Here is a 16,187-nt window from a genome sequence, read left to right as displayed (position 1 = left end):
AGGCGTAAAACGCCTCCATTACGCCTGAAAATAGGTCGTGTGAACCCAGCCTAAATGTTATATATTAGCAACGAGTTAATGACCTTGAGTAATGCCATTTAGCCGAAACTTTACTAATGTGTCGCTTTTATGCTTGCCATGAGAATAAATAAGCTTAAGCCCGGATTTACACGAGCGTGTGCGTTTTTGCGTGCACAAAAGGTACTTAACAGCTCCGTGTGTCATCATATGATGTGCGGCTGCGTGATTTTCGCGCAGCCGCCAGCATTATGACACTCTGGATGTTTGTAAACGGAAAAGCACGTGGTGCTTTTCTGTCTTCATTCATACTTTTTACTGCTGTTGCGCGAATCACGCGCGTCACACGGAAGTGCTTCCGTGTACTGCGCAGGATTTTCACGCACCCATTGACTTCAATGGGTGCGTGATGCGCGAACAACGCACACATATAGGACATGTCGTGAGTTTTACGCAGCGGACACACGCTGCGTGAAACTCACGGACAGTCTGCACGGCCCCATAGACTAACATAGGTCCGTGTGAGGCGCGTGAAAATCACGTGCGTTGCACGGATGTATATCACGTTCGTCTAAATAAGCCCTAAAAGGAAGCCAGTGCCTCAGAATCCTCCCTTCGATAGCTATACTAAGGCTTGATTCACACGAGTACATTACGTCCGTAAAGGACGGACGTATTTCGGCTGCAAGTCCCGGACTGAACACAGTGCAGGGAGCCGGGCTCCTAGCATCATAGTTATGTACGACGCTAGGAGTCCCTGCCTCGCTGCAGGACAACTGTCCCGTACTGTAATCATGTTTTCAGTACGGGACAGTAGTTCCACGGAGAGGCAGGGACTCCTAGCGTCGTACATAAGTATGATGCTAGGAGCCCGGCTCCCTGCAGTGTGGTCGGTCCGGGATTCGTGGCCGAAATACATTCCGTCAATTACGGAAGTAATGTGCTCGTGTGAATCCAGCCTTATACTCTGCACATTCAGATTTAGCTTAAAGACTATGTACACCTTTGAAACCATTTATTTCTTTATTTTTATAAAAATATCTACCAGTGTGTTTGGTGCAACAAGTATTTTTATTAAAAATTTATTTTTACTTTTTGAGATACAGCTGCTTTGTATCCTGTATACAGATCAGCTGTATCTTGCGCTGAGACCTGAAGCCGTCACGTCCGCAGCACTGATAGGTTCAATAACAGCGGGTTCTGAGTAGTTGTTACCGATCACATCTAAGTTCATAACAGATGGATCCTGCAAGTCAGGATAGCTCGGGCACCGGAGCAATGCTTGCTCCTTCAGCAGCAGGTGGCGGCTGTAATATACAGCTGACATCTAGTTGCAACGGTCAGTCGGGATTGGAGACAACAGCAATCCCAGCCATTTAACCCCCTAGATGACACGGTCAATGGCACCAGCAGTATCTAAGTGGCTACAGAGAGAGGGAACTTTTTATATCACCCCCAGGCCTGCCATAGTTTTATTCCTATCGGGTAGATTTACAGGTGATAATGCTTTGCTATGCTGATTATACCAATACATTATAGAAATGAGAATCACATTGTGAAGTCCCCTAGTAGGGCTAAAAAAATAAACAATGTTTGAAAAAATGTATAAAAAAAGAAACGTGTTCACACTTAAAAAAAAGTTTTTTTTTAACCCCTTCCCGACATCCGCCGTATATATACGGCGCACGCCGGGTGGGCGAATATGGAGCAAGCTCACGGGCTGAGTCCGCTCCATAGAGCGAGTGTGTCGGCTGTGTGTTACAGCCGACACTTCCGGGTTACGAGCGGGATCGCGCTTTAGCGCGATCCCGCTTGTTTAACCCGTTAAATGCCGCGTTCAATAGAGATCGCGGCATTTAAATTACTAAAAACGGGGGCGACCCCCTGTAACGTCTCAACGGCCCCCCCCCCGCGGGGAGATCGGGGGGAGCCGTTGGTTCACACGGCTGCCTGGGGGTCTGACGAAGTCCCCCAGGTCCGCCATCTTGGTACTCCTATGAAGCTCTGCCTCCGGCAGGGCTTCATAGGAGACTGTCAGAATCACGATATACTGCAATACATTAGTATTGCAGTATATCGTGCAAGCGATCTAACGATCGCTGGTTGAAGTCCCATAGGGGGACTAATAAAAAATGTAAAAATTAGTTAAAGTTGTTTTTTTTGTGTAAAAAAAAAAAAATATTCAAAGTTCAAAAAACCCCCCTTTTCCCAGTTTCCTCCTAAAGCATAGTAAAAAATTAAATAAATAAACATAATTGGTATCGCCGCGTCCGTAAAAGTCTGAACTATCACAATATATCATTATTTAACCCGCACGGTGAACGCCGTAAAAGAAAAAAATTGTAAAGGCCAGAATCTCGATTTTTTGTTCACCTAATCTCCCACAAAAAATGAAATAAAAAGTGATCAAACCATCGCATGTACACCAAAATGGTATTATTAAAAACTACAGCTTATCCTGCAAAAAATAAGCCCTCATACCACTTAATCAACAGAAAAATAAAGACGTTACGGCTCTCGGAATTTGGCGAAACAAAATAAATTTTCTTCTTTACACTTAGGTTTTTACTTGTAAAAGTAGTAAAATATAGAAAAAACTATATATATTTGGTATCGGCGTAATCGTATTGACCCGCAGAATAAAATGAATATGTTGTTTTAATTGTACAGTGAATTCCGTAAAAATGGCGCGCAAAAAAACATGGCGGAATCGCTGTTTTTTTCATTTTCTACCCTACAAATAATTTTTTTCCCGTTTCCTAGTACATTATACAGCAAAATAAATGGTGCTACGAAAAACTACAACTTGTCCCGCAAAAATCAAGCCCTTATAGTACTATATCGACGGAAAAATAAAGGCGTTATGGCCTTTGGAAAGTGGGGAGGGAAAAACGAAAATGAAAATCTTAAAAAGGGCTGCGGCGGGAAGGGGTTTTAATTAAGTTTTTATTTTGCGAGTGTTTTTAAAAAAAACAAAAAACGCATAGTAGACCAGTTTCCCATTGTTGCTGCCAGCTCCTATTTTTTTTCAGAGGCTTTTCTAAATGAAAATAGCAAATTGATCCTTTGCTATCGGCTACTGCTCAACTTTTAGGGCTGATTCAGACGTGCGTGGCGTTTTTGCGCACGCAAAACACGCTGCGTTTTGCCTGCGCAAAAGCCACTTGCCTGCTCCGTGAGGCTGTGCATTTTGCGCAGCCGCCATCATTATGACACGCCATTTGGATGTTTGTAAACAGAAAAGCACGTGGTGCTTTTCTGTTTACATTCATCCTTTTGACAGCTGGTGCGCGAAACAGGCAGTTCGCACGGAAGTTTTCACGCACCCATTGACTTCAATGGGTGCGTGATGCGCGAAATACGCGGAGATATTGACCATGTCACGCTTTTTGCGCAGCGGACAAACGCTGCGCAAAAAGCACGGACTGTCTGTACTGCCCCATAGACTTGTATTGGTCTGTGCGTGGTGCGTGAAAACCACTTGGCCCGCACGGACGCAATACACGTTCGTTTGAATCCACCCTTACTTTGTACCAGTTTTAAAATATCTCGCCAAGTACTTTTTAATAAAGATGTCGCCGGGTGTTTAGGAAGAACTTTGTACACTTGTGAGTACAAAGTGTTAAGTCATGGTGATGCACGCATTTTATGTTACAGCGGCGTACAGTCACATTCTGTTGGGAAGTGGTTGAACAGGATCTTAACCTTTTGCTGCAGTAAAGTGAGAAATTATGTAATAAGTCCTGAATCTTTATGTTCTATGATCTTTTATTTTTACGCTCCTATTCAGGTAAGCTGTCAGACAGGATTATATACAGCATGTTTATTTAGAGAGAGAGGGCAATAAGGCCAGGGCTACACCTAGACGTTTTGTAGTGCTACTGATTTTAACTGTTGAGCTACAGCGGAAATCCGTATATTGATTTGCAGTTAAAATCCATCAGTAGTGCTAGAAAAAGTCTAGGTGTAGCCGTGGCCTAAGAGTCTACCAGGTCTGATCTCCAAGAGGGAGAAAAAAGGGGCATAATAAAATCCTACATTCCCAATTAGCCTTATGAATTAGCCTCCGTTATGAGACACACAGGACCCGCTGTTACTGAACGTGTCAGGTCCGTGGGACTGACGGATTCATTGAGTAGCGCTAGATACAGCTGCTCTGTATAGAGAAAACAGATCAGCTGTATCTTAAAAAGTAAAGAGATATTTTAATAAAACATATTTACAAAGTTTAACACACACACATATACATATATATATATATAAAATTACACAGCCTTTAACCCCTTCAGGACGCAGCCTGTTTTGGCCCTGTGGCACAGCCGATTTTCTCAAATCTGACTTGTATTTCTTTATGTGGTAATAACTTGGGAATGCTTTTACCTATCCGAGCGATTCTGAGATTATTTTCTCATGACATTGTACTTTGTTAGGGTATGTTCACACGGCTTATTTACGGACGTAATTCTGGCGTTTTACGCCTCGATTTACGTCCGAAAATGCACCTCGATAGCGTTGGCAAACATCTACCCATTCATTAGAATGGGTCTTATGATGTTCTGTGCACACGGTCATTTTTTTACGCCCCGCTGTCAAAAGGCGGGGCGTAAAAAAGACGCCTGTCACTTCTTCAGACGGAAATGGAGCCGTTTTCCATGGACTCCATGGAAAAACAGCTCCATTTAACGTCCGTAATGGACGCAGCAAAAAGCGCCTCAACATGCCATTACGGCTGAAATTACGGAACTATCTTCTCCTGAAAACAGCCCCGTAATTTCAGCCGTTACGGACGCTGCCGTGTGAACATACCCTTAGTGGAAAAATATGGTCGATAAATTCAATATTTAGGGTATGTTCACACGCAGAGGTTTCAGACGTAATTCGGGCGTTCTACGCCTCAAGTTACGCCTGGAAAAACGCCCCTGATACACCTACAAACATCTGCTCATTGCTTTCAATGGGAATTACGATGTTCTGTTCCCACGAGCCTTTATTTTACGCCACGCCACGCTCGTCAAAAGAAGTGCAGGACACTTCTTGGGACGTTTTTGGAGGTGTTTTTCATTGACTATTGAAAACGGCCGTAAAAAACGCAGCGAAAATCGCAAGTGGCTTAAAAAACGTCTGAAAATCAGGAGCTGTTTTCCCTTGAAAACAGCTCCATATTTTCAGACGTTTTTGGTCACTGTGTGTGAACATACCCTTATTAGTGGAAAACACCAAAATTTAGAGAAAATTTGCAAAAATTTGCATTTTTGTAAATTTAAATGAATCTGCTTGTAAGGCCTGATTTACACGAGCGTGTGCGTTTTGCGCACGCAAAAAATGCGGCGTTTTGCGTGCGCAAAAGGCACTTAACAGCTGCGTGTGTCATCAGTGTATGATGCGCGGCTGCGTGATTTTCTCGCAGCCGCCATCATTTTGACACTCTGTTTGGATGTTTGTAAACAGAAAAGCACGTGGTGCTTTTCTGTTTACATTCAGAGTTTGACAGCTGTTGCGCGAACCACGCAGTTCGCACGGAAGTGCTTCCGTGCGGCATGCGTGGTTTTCACGCACCCATTGACTTCAATGGGTGCGTGATGCGCGAAAAACGCTGAAATATAGAACATGTCGAACATGTCACGCTGCGCAAAACCCACGGACTGTCTGCATGCCCCCATAGAGTAATACAGGTGCGTACGACACACGTGAAAAGCACGCGCGTATATTACACTCGTGGAAATTATGCCTAAAACAGATAGTAATACCACACAAAATGGTTACTAGTTAACATTTCCCATATGTCTACTTTATGTTTGCATCGTTTTTTGAACATCCTTTTATTTTTCTATGACATCACAAGGCTTAGAACTTTATCAGCAATTTCTCATATTTTCAATAAAATTTCAAAAGGCTATTTTTACAGGGGCCAGTTCAGTTCTGAAGTGGTTTTGAAGGCCTTCTATATTAGCAACCCCCAATAAATCACCCCATTTTTACAAACTGCACGCCTCAAAGTATTCAAAACAGCATTCAGAAAGTCTGAAAGTAGAGGGGAAATTTACAAATTTCATTTTTTTGCCAAAATTCATTTGCAATACTTTTTTTTTCTGTAACACAGAAGGTTTTACCCGAGAAATCCTAGTGAATTTTGGGGCCTCCCTTTTTTTTTTTTTTTTTTATAGATTATTATAGTTTGAAGAGGTCTTGTGGTGCTACAACGGTGAAACCCCCCCCCCCCCCCCCCCCCCAAAAAAAAAGTGACCCAACTTTGGAAACTACACCCTCAAGGAATTTATATAGGCGTATAGTTAGCATTTTGACCCCACAGGTATTTTGCTATATTTATTAGTTAGTCTGTGAGAATGAAAATATTTTTTTCTGAAAAAATAAATTTTTTATATTTACAAGGAATAAAGAAGAAAATGCATCCCAACAGTTGTAAAGCATCTTCTCCAGATTCTGGAAATACCCCATATGTGGTAATAAGCTGCTGTTTGGACCCACAGCTGGGCTCAGAGGGGAAGGAGCGCCATTTGGATTTTGGAGCGCAGATTTTGTTGGATTGGTTTTCGGTGCCGTGTGATTTGTTCGCAATGCACTGGAGGGACCAAAACAATGGAAACCCCCCAAAAGTGACCCCATTTTGGAAACGACACCCCTCAAGGAATTGTTCTAGGCGTATAGTTAGAATTTTGAACCCACAGGTTTTTTACAGAATTTAGTGAAATTAGGCCGTGAAAATGATTATCAACATTTTTGTCCACTAAAATTTCGCATTTTTTTCATTATCACAAGGGATAAAGGAGTAGAAGCTGGCCAACTTTTGTAAAGCAATTTCTCCCGAGTACGGCAATACCCCACATGTGGTGATAAATGTTTTTTTATTATGAATTAATTAACCCTTTCAGGACTGATCCTTTTTTTGATTCTCAAAATTGGAAAAAACTGAATGCTCCATTGTTTTTTGGGTTTCGTTTTTACCGCTTTCACCATGCGGTAAAAAAGACAACTTAAATTTTGCGTCTCAATACGATTACGGTGATACCAAATTCATATAGTTTTTTTTATATTTGACTACTTTTACAAATTGTTTAGTATCGACATTCTGAGAGCCATAACTTTTTCATTTTTCTGTCGATTGAGTGGTGTGAGGGCCTATTTTTGGCGGGACAAGCTGTAGTTTTTATTGGTACCAATTTTTGGTACATACAACTTTTTGTTCACTTATTACATTTTATTTAGAGCTAACGTGACCAAAAGTGATTTTGGTGGTTTAAGTTCTTTATTTCTTACAGCGTTCACCGTGCGCGTTAAATTACATTTTACTTTATTCTTCGGGTCGGTACAAAAACGGCGATACCAGATGTATAACTTTTTTTCAGTCAAAAAGGCGGTGTAAGGGCTAGTTTTTTGCGGGATGGGTTGTAGTTTTTATTGGTACTATTTTGGGGTACATGTGACTTTTTGATCACTTTTTATTCTATATTTTGAAAGGAGTGGTGATCAAAAAATATGGATTCTGGCATTGTTTTTAAATTTGATGTTTTTTGCGGTGTTCACCGTGCAGAAAAAATAACCTAGTTTGGGTCGTTACGGACGCCGCGATACCGAATTTGAGTACTTTTTCTTTTTTTTTTTTTTAACGGTTTCATTTTTTTCCTATAATAAAAGACTTAGGCCTCATGCACACGACCGTAGCCGTGTGCACGGGCGTGATTTTCGGGTCGGCTGGGTGCGGACTGTCAGCCGCAGGCCGCCCGCAAATCGCGGCCATTGTTTTCAATGAGCCCGGACCGCAGAATCGGGCCGTAATAAGACATGCCCGTTCTTTCTGCGGTCCGGGCACCCGGGCCGTGCAAGGACCGCAAAAACTACGGTCGTGTGCACGGCCCCATAGAAAAGAATGGGGCCGCAATTCTCCCGTGGATTTTCGGGGGAATTGCGGCCGCAAAAACACGGTCGTGTGCATGAGGCCTTAGCATAGGGGAAAAAAACTTATTTTTACACTTATAAAACATTTTTATTAACTTTTCTTCCTTTTTTTTTTTACTTGCAGCACTGATCGCTGCTAGAACACATTACACTACCTAGTAGTGTAATGTATTCCATCAACTGTCAGTGTGATGTCACAGTCACTCTGAGGGTATGAGCACACAATATAAAAAATGTCTCAAAATACGGATCTGTTTTCAAGGGAAAACAGCTCCTGATTTTCAGACTTTTTAAGCCACTCGCGAAAAAAACGGCCCGTCGGAATAGAACGCAGTTTTTCCCATTGAAATCAATTGCCAAATATTTGGAGGCGTTCTGCTTCCGATTTTTCAGCCATTTTTCGGGACGTTTACGGCCCGAAAAACGTCTGAAAACACCTCTGTCTGAACATACCCTTACAGTAAGCTACAGGCTGGTCCTCATAGGCCTCCATACATGTTAGACCCGGAGGCCGTTGTCCGGCCTCCAGTTGCCATGACAACCATAGGCAAACCCCACGATTGCATGGGGGCTGCTGATGTGCTACAAAACCCCTAACTGCAGCGATGGCAATCGATCACCGCATTTAAGGGGTTAATTGCCAAAATCAGCGGCGATGAGCTCCTGGTGCACACGGTCACAGACAGTGTGCACCAGGAACCGCGCAGTAACTGTACGTCCTGGTGCGCTAAGACACTGGCCACCAGGATGTACAGTTGCGTCGTGGTGCGTCTAGGGGATAAAACCGCACCAAACCTGTTGCTACTGCCCAATAATTTTTGGACCACTGGTTAAAAAAAACTATTGCTTCTTCCGATACCACCGTGTGTGTAAAGCCAGGCTGCCACCAAAAAAGGTATAATTTTTGGATTGCTCTTTAATTTTAAAAAGCATAAAAAAAATTCAACAGTGCGGTGTGTTTTTAAACAGGCTGTTAGTTACCACCCGCTACCATCTGTTTACCTATAGCTGTATATGTTGTTGTCTCTTTGACATTACTAATGCACTCTTGGCATTAACTGGTTGCCGACACAGGACGAGTATGCTCGTCCTGAGCGGCGAGCACTTCGCGCATTAGGACGAGCATACTCGTCCTGTGTGACAGCCGTCCCTGCGCGTCTGTGCCTGCGATCGAGAGCGGGGCAACGGCTGTAATACACAGCCACGGCCCCGCTCTGACAGCGGAGAGAAGAGAAACATCTTCTCTCCGCTGTTAACCCTTTGAACGCCGCGATGACAGCTGATCGCGGCGTTCAAGGTTAGGGGACTGCACATTGATCGCGTCACAGAAAATAACTGTGACGCGATCAAAGCCCACAACTCGTATGGCCAGACAGCCCAGGGTCCAGTGAAGGACCCCAGGGCTGTCTGAACATATTTCCTGTTGTTAGGGCATACTGAGGTATGCCCTAACAACTGCCTGTGTACAATCAGTAACAAGCTAATGTACTAGCATATAGATCTATGCCAGTACATTACAGTTACAAAATAAAAATCAAAATGATAAATCCCTTTATGGGATTAAAAAAAAAAGTTAAATGAATGTAAAAAAAAAATAATGGTAAATAAATAAATAAAAAGTAAATAAAATACACAGAAATACACATTTTTTATAATAAATCAACTTTTTAAAATATAAGTCCCAAAACATGAAATAATACAGACATATTTGGTATCGCCACGACCGTAACAACCTGTACTACAAATGTATACCATTATTTATTATGATCGGTGTATGGTGTAAAAAAAAAATATTAAAACTGCTGCGCAACTGCTTTTTTTCTGCATTTTAATCTAATTAAAAATTTATAGAAATTAAACGATAATGTATTTGTACCAAAAAAATGGTACGTACATAAAGTACAACTCGTCTCGCAAAAAACAAAGTCTCATACAACTACGTCGTACAAAAAATAAAAGCGTTATGAGCGTCGGGATGCAAAGAGGGAAATGTAAAAAAAATTGCTCTGTCCTCAAGGCTAAAATTGGCCGTGTCCTTAAGGGGTTAAAGAGCTTGAAAGGGGGTTGGATACAGTCCCAGAATACCTCAGAGTGTCATACACAACTAAGGGCGCTTTCGATTCACAATAAATTTATTTGGACCAAATCGAATCTAACTGCCGATTCCATAGAATCAAACCCAAAGTGAATTTTCGGGAAAGTCGCTCATCTCTATTAAAAACAAATGAGTTGTACAGACAACTCTATTTATATACAAACATAAACACAAATTGTTTTGCCTCTTTAATTACTTTTGTTAGCTATTGCCCTTTCCTGACATTTGACGTACAGTTGCATCAAAGCCAGGAAGGGGAAGTATAGAGCGGGCTCATGGGCTAAGCCTGCTCCATACTCAGCGGGTGTCAGCTGTAATGACAACACTCCACTAACTATTAACAACTTAAATACCATGGTCAAGGGCAACCGCAACATCTAATATGTTAGAAAGTAGGGGGGAGAGCCCATCACCCCGACCCACACACACTCTCACATCGATGGTTCTCATGGCAGCCTGAGGGCCTAATGATCTTTGTGCTCCTATTAAGCCCTGCTTCCGGTTACAAAATCAGTCCAAGATTAATCATTTCAGAACTTTTTCCACCTTTGTGACCCATATTCTGTACAATTCCATTGAAAAACAAACTGGAATCTTTTAGGGTGGAAAAAAAAATGTAAAAAATTTATGTGGTTGCATAAATATGCACAACCATAACCCGTTAGTGACGCCTAATGCGCCTTTTCATGGTGGCCACTAATGGGCTTTATTCCAATGCATGCGCCTTTTCGTGCTGCTGTATCAGAATAAAGAGAGCATCGGTAGCTGAGGGCTGGGAGCAGCCCTTCTTTAACATGCGAGATCGATATCAGTATCGATCTCGCCAGTTTAACCCCTCAGATGCAGCGCTCAATAGTGAGCCCCACATCGGATTGGTTTTGGAGAGAGGGAGGGAGCGAGCTCCCTCTCTCACCCCACCGGCATCCTGTGATAAGATTTCAGGGTGTCGGTGTCTTCTATGGCAGCCGGGGGTGCATAATAAACGCCCCCAGGTCTGCCACTAGTTTTCGCCAGAGGCATGGCCTAGCAGATGCCTGTCCGTTTTACACAGACAAGCACTAATACACTGCAATACAAAAGTATTGCAGTGTATTTTAAAAGCGATCCGATGATCGCATAGTGAAGTCCCCTAGTGGGACTAGTAAAAAAAAAGTTTAATAAAAAAAAAAATTAAAAACCCACTTTTTCCCCTTACAAAATGCTTTACTATTAAAAAAAAAAAAGTTACACATACTTGGTATCGCCTCGTCTGTAACCACCCAACCTATAAAGCTATTACATTATTTAACCCGCATGTAAAAAATAAAATAAAAAACAATGCAAAATTTGCTGTTTTCTGTGAATCCTGCCTTTAAAAAAAAGTGATAAAAAGTGATCAAAAAGCTGAATCTGCTCCAAAATGATACCAATAAAAAGTCGTCCTGCAAAAAAAAAAAATCCCTCATACAACTGCATCGGCGGAAAAATAAAAAAAGTTATGGCCCTTGGAATATGGAGACACAAAAACAAATAAATTTAAAAAAAGTGTTTTTACTGTGTAAAAGCAGTAAAACATACAAAATCTATATAAATTTGGTATTCTTGCAATCGTAACAACCCACTGAATAAAGTTATTCTGTTATTTAGATCACACGGTTAAAAGGCGTAAAGTTCATCAAATTCTATGTACCCCAAAATGGTGCTACTAAAAAATACAACTTGTTCCACAAAAAACAAGACCTTATACAGCTATGTCAACGCAAAAAAAAAAAAGTTATAGCTCTTTGATCGAGACTATGGAAAAACTTAAAAAAAATGCTTAGGCTGGTCACTAAGGGGTTAAAGTAATACTTTGTTGAATTACCCTTTGACTTTATGGCAGCATTCAGTCTTTTTGGGTAGAAATCTATCAGCATGGCACATCTTGACTTGGCAATTGTTGCCCACTATGCCTTGCAAAAGCGCTCCAAATCTGTCAGATTGCGAGGGCATCTCCTGTGTACAGCCCTCTACAGGTCACCTCACAGATTTTCAATGGGATCCAGGTCTGGGCTCCGGCTGGGCCATCCCAAAACTTTGATCTTCTTTTGGTGAAGCCATTCTTTTGATGATTTGGAGGTATGGTTTGGGTCATTGTCATGCTGAAAGGTGAAATTCATCTTCATCTTCAGCTTTTTAACAGAGGCCTGCAGGTTTTGTGCCAATATTGCCCGATATTTGGAACTGTTCAGAATTCACTCCACCTTGACTAAAGCCCCAGTTCCAGCTGCAGAAAAACTGCCCCAAAGCATAATGCTGCCTCCACCATGCTTCACTGTGTGTATGGTGTTCTTTTAGTGATGTGCAGGTCAGCTTTGCGCCAAACATACCTTTTGGAATTATGGCCAAAAAGTTCAACCTTGGTCTCGTCAGACCAGAACACACTTTCCCACGTGCTTTTGGCAGACTTGATGTAGGTGTTTGCAAAACATAGCCGGGCTTGAATGTTTTTCTTTGTTAGAAAAGGCTTCCGTCTTCCCACAGCCCAGACATATGAAGAATACAGGAGATTATTGTCACATGCCCTACACAACCCGTACCTGACAAAAAGTCCTGCAGCTCCTTTAATGTTGCTGTAGGCCTCTTGGTAGCCTCCCGGACCAATTTTCATATTGTCTTTTCATCAAGCTTTAAGGGATGTCCAGTTCTTGGTAATGTCACTGTTGTGCCAAATGTAATCAACTTCTTGTTGACCGTCTTCACTGTGTTCCATGGTATATCTAATGCCTTGGAAATTATTTGGTACCATTCTCCTGACTGATGCCTTTCAACAATCAGATCACTTTGATGTGTTGTAAGCTCTTTACGGACCATGGCTTTTGCGGTCACATGCAACAAAGAAAATGGCAGGAAAATCCTAATAGAACAGCTGAACTTTATATGGTGTTACTCAGAATCACTTTACATAACGGCAGCTGTGTACGGACTACTATTTAACGTTAGTTTAAATGTGATTGGCTAATTCTGAACACAACCACATCCCCAATTATAAGAGTGTGTTCACACTTATGCAACCACATTATTGTAGTTTTGTTATTTTTATTTTTCCCCTCTAAATTATTTCAGTCAGTTTTTCAATGGAATTTTACAGATTATGGGTCACATTACAGGTGGAAAAAGTTCTGAAATTATTTATCTTGTACGGACTTTGTAACATGACAAAAACTGGCATGAACAGGGGTGTGTAAACTTTTTATATCTACTGTAAGTGTTATGTATTGCAGCCGAGCTGTTTCCATTACTCCCATAGAACAAAATGGAGAGAATCGTGGGCATGCATTGCCACCTCTTCACCTGCTATCAGCGGCCACCTCACAGATGCGGGACAGGGTTTAGATGACCTGTTCTCTATATAGGTGTGGGTCCCTAACCTGCGACACGCATTTATCAGACATTTATGGCATATCCACAAGATGTGCCATAAATGTCTGAGATGGGATTAACACTTTACCGTTAATAGAAATTCTAATAGACACTCACATTTAAAGATATGTCTTGGTGACATGCCAGTGCAGCATGAAGAGGTAGTATTCTACATAGTAAGGCCTCAAGCACACATCCGTTGCCAAATACACAGCCGCGAATCACGCATCTGCAAAACACGGCCCGCACACGGATGGCTTCCGTGTGCAGTCCGTTGTTTTAACGGACCAAATGAATAGAATGGCCAAGACTAATTCGCAAAAAATGGACATGAATAGGACCTGTTCTATTTTAGGCGGAACGGGCACACAGTTCCATTTAAAAAAACCGAAGTGTGCATGGCCCCTACAGAAATGAATGGGTCAGTGTGAAATACGTTAAAAAAACATAAAGTACATTGAAACATTTCACTGAAGTGGGCATGAGGCCTAAGTAGCAGTACAAATGGTAGAAGTCAGGTTGTTGCTAGGCAACCTAAGTAGCCATAGGCTGCTGAATACACTAATCAGGGAATGTGAGCCTAAGAATTTTATAATACTAATTAAACTACAGGAGTAATAGTGGTATTAGGGCATCTCTTCCACCTAGATCTTCTTTATGTACTTATATGATCATTTAAACAATGACACCTTCCAGAAACAGCGCCAATTTATTAGTAATGCACAGATTTAACAGACAGAAGCAACAGTTATAAATTTCCTAACGTGTCAATACATTTGAGCCACAATGTAAATAAATATCAACGTCTTTAAAAAAAAAAACTGGTGAAGGGGAATGGACTACATAAAAAAAAAGTGGATGTGGTGAGACATACATGATGTACACATGGATGGGACTGCAACAGCATAGGTAATGGCTGTGACTCACAAAACACATGCTGTATACATTAAGTAGGCTTATAACACGTCCATCAGGTTTCCTTATTTTTTTTATACTGGCTACAATACCACAGCATGCTACACTATTCTGATCACCAACGAGCAATGGCATGGAAAGTACTGAGACTTTTATACCTTGTGCCACATAAAATTGTGCGGAGATACCAAATCCTACTGCACCAGTATATACAATCTGTCAAGGGAATGCACTGTCCGTTGCAATCAAAAGCAGTTGGTCCATCACAATATCCTGAGCAGCTCACATGAGATTATTGAATAAAATGCATATAATCTAATAACTCTAGACAATGATCTAGTTCTTCACTGGGTTATGCCTGACACCTGGTTGATTGATACGGTGATCTACTGATCTGGTGAATCCTTCTAATTTCTGGTATTTTACAAACCAACTTTAGAATAGCTACTTTGATTTGCATGGTGAGGATCTGGGACAAGACTCTGTTTTATGCATATATAGGTAGAGAAGGGAGTAGGACTACCCACCACCGTCACATTTAAATGGCAATGGGTACCTGCCAGTGTTACATTCTGCAGTGCCACCACAGTGGAAGCATTACACAGTGAAATCAATGGGTTGTGTGTCTAATGCATGGCCATACCAGGTCCTCGAGACACGCTTTTGTAGCTGCCTTCCTGGCTGACTAATTCGTGGTCGCGAATGAGGGACTCTATTGCAACATTACGGCTTTCAAAAAAAAGTTATATATATACACACACACACACACACACACACACAAGACAACCCCTTTAATGTTTAGATTAAATTTTAGTGCCACCTTGAGACAACATCCAAGACTGTGGGGAATGTCAAACTTCCCATTGCTACCCCGCAGACCAGTCAGCAGACTATGGCCCACTCACACATTGCAGTTTTCTGGAGACTGTGGTATTATACATCATATATTTTACGGATTCGCTTTAACCAACACATGTCCTATTACTGCTGTTTCTGTGGTGTTTTTTGCCCCTTGACTTTAATGCAGCATGGAAGATTGCATTTAGAAACATCCCCCAGAACGGTTTCATTATGCAACAACTAGTGGTCCAACTTTTTGACATGAACAGCTTATGCTATGAAGTAGACAAAATTTGGTAATTGTTGATCACTAACTTCTGATTCACTAACACATGACCAGTTTTAGGTGGAAATCCTGCACTTATGATCTCCTGCTCAACCGGACATTGGGAGTTGAGACGCTCCTTCACGTTGGGCAGCGTTGTGGCAGTGACAACTTAGGACGCCTGGAGGGTAGTGCACGGATCCTATTATTTAGCATTGGACCAGTGCACCATAACCTCTGGTTCGGTCAAACCTCCTGACCACTTTTCTATCTTTTTCTCACTGCATATTCAGATTTGCTTTGTTCATTTACCAGCACGGTCAACAAAAGCATTTGCAGATGTTACTTTCAAGAGAATAAGCGTTAAAAAACGCAGCCCTAACTCTCGAGTAGCGTTTATTGACTTCAATAGGGAGGAATTCAGCAGGACTAAAACGTATGGAAAAATAACAAAGGGGTTTCTGTAACAGATCTGCTAAAATTGCTTTTGTAAAAAAAAAAAAAAAAACCTTGACTGCTTTTATTTTTTTTAGTAGTTTTGTTATGCCCCTTGCTGGTACAGTTGCAGTGCGGCTTAGTAATGCCTACATTGTGCCACTTGTGCGTGTGTGTTTTTTACGGTCGTGTGCAGGAGGCCTTATTCCAATAAAAATACATATTTTGCTAAATATTGTCCAAACAAATATGTTCTCCTTTAATCTATGTTTAAACATAAATAATTCTAATACAATTCTCAGTGTTGACAATTGAATATCTTTA

The sequence above is a fragment of the Rhinoderma darwinii genome, chromosome 3 (genome assembly GCF_050947455.1).
Source record: "Rhinoderma darwinii isolate aRhiDar2 chromosome 3, aRhiDar2.hap1, whole genome shotgun sequence".
Taxonomy (NCBI): Eukaryota; Metazoa; Chordata; class Amphibia; order Anura; family Rhinodermatidae; genus Rhinoderma; species Rhinoderma darwinii.
This window is presented reverse-complemented; position numbering follows the sequence as displayed.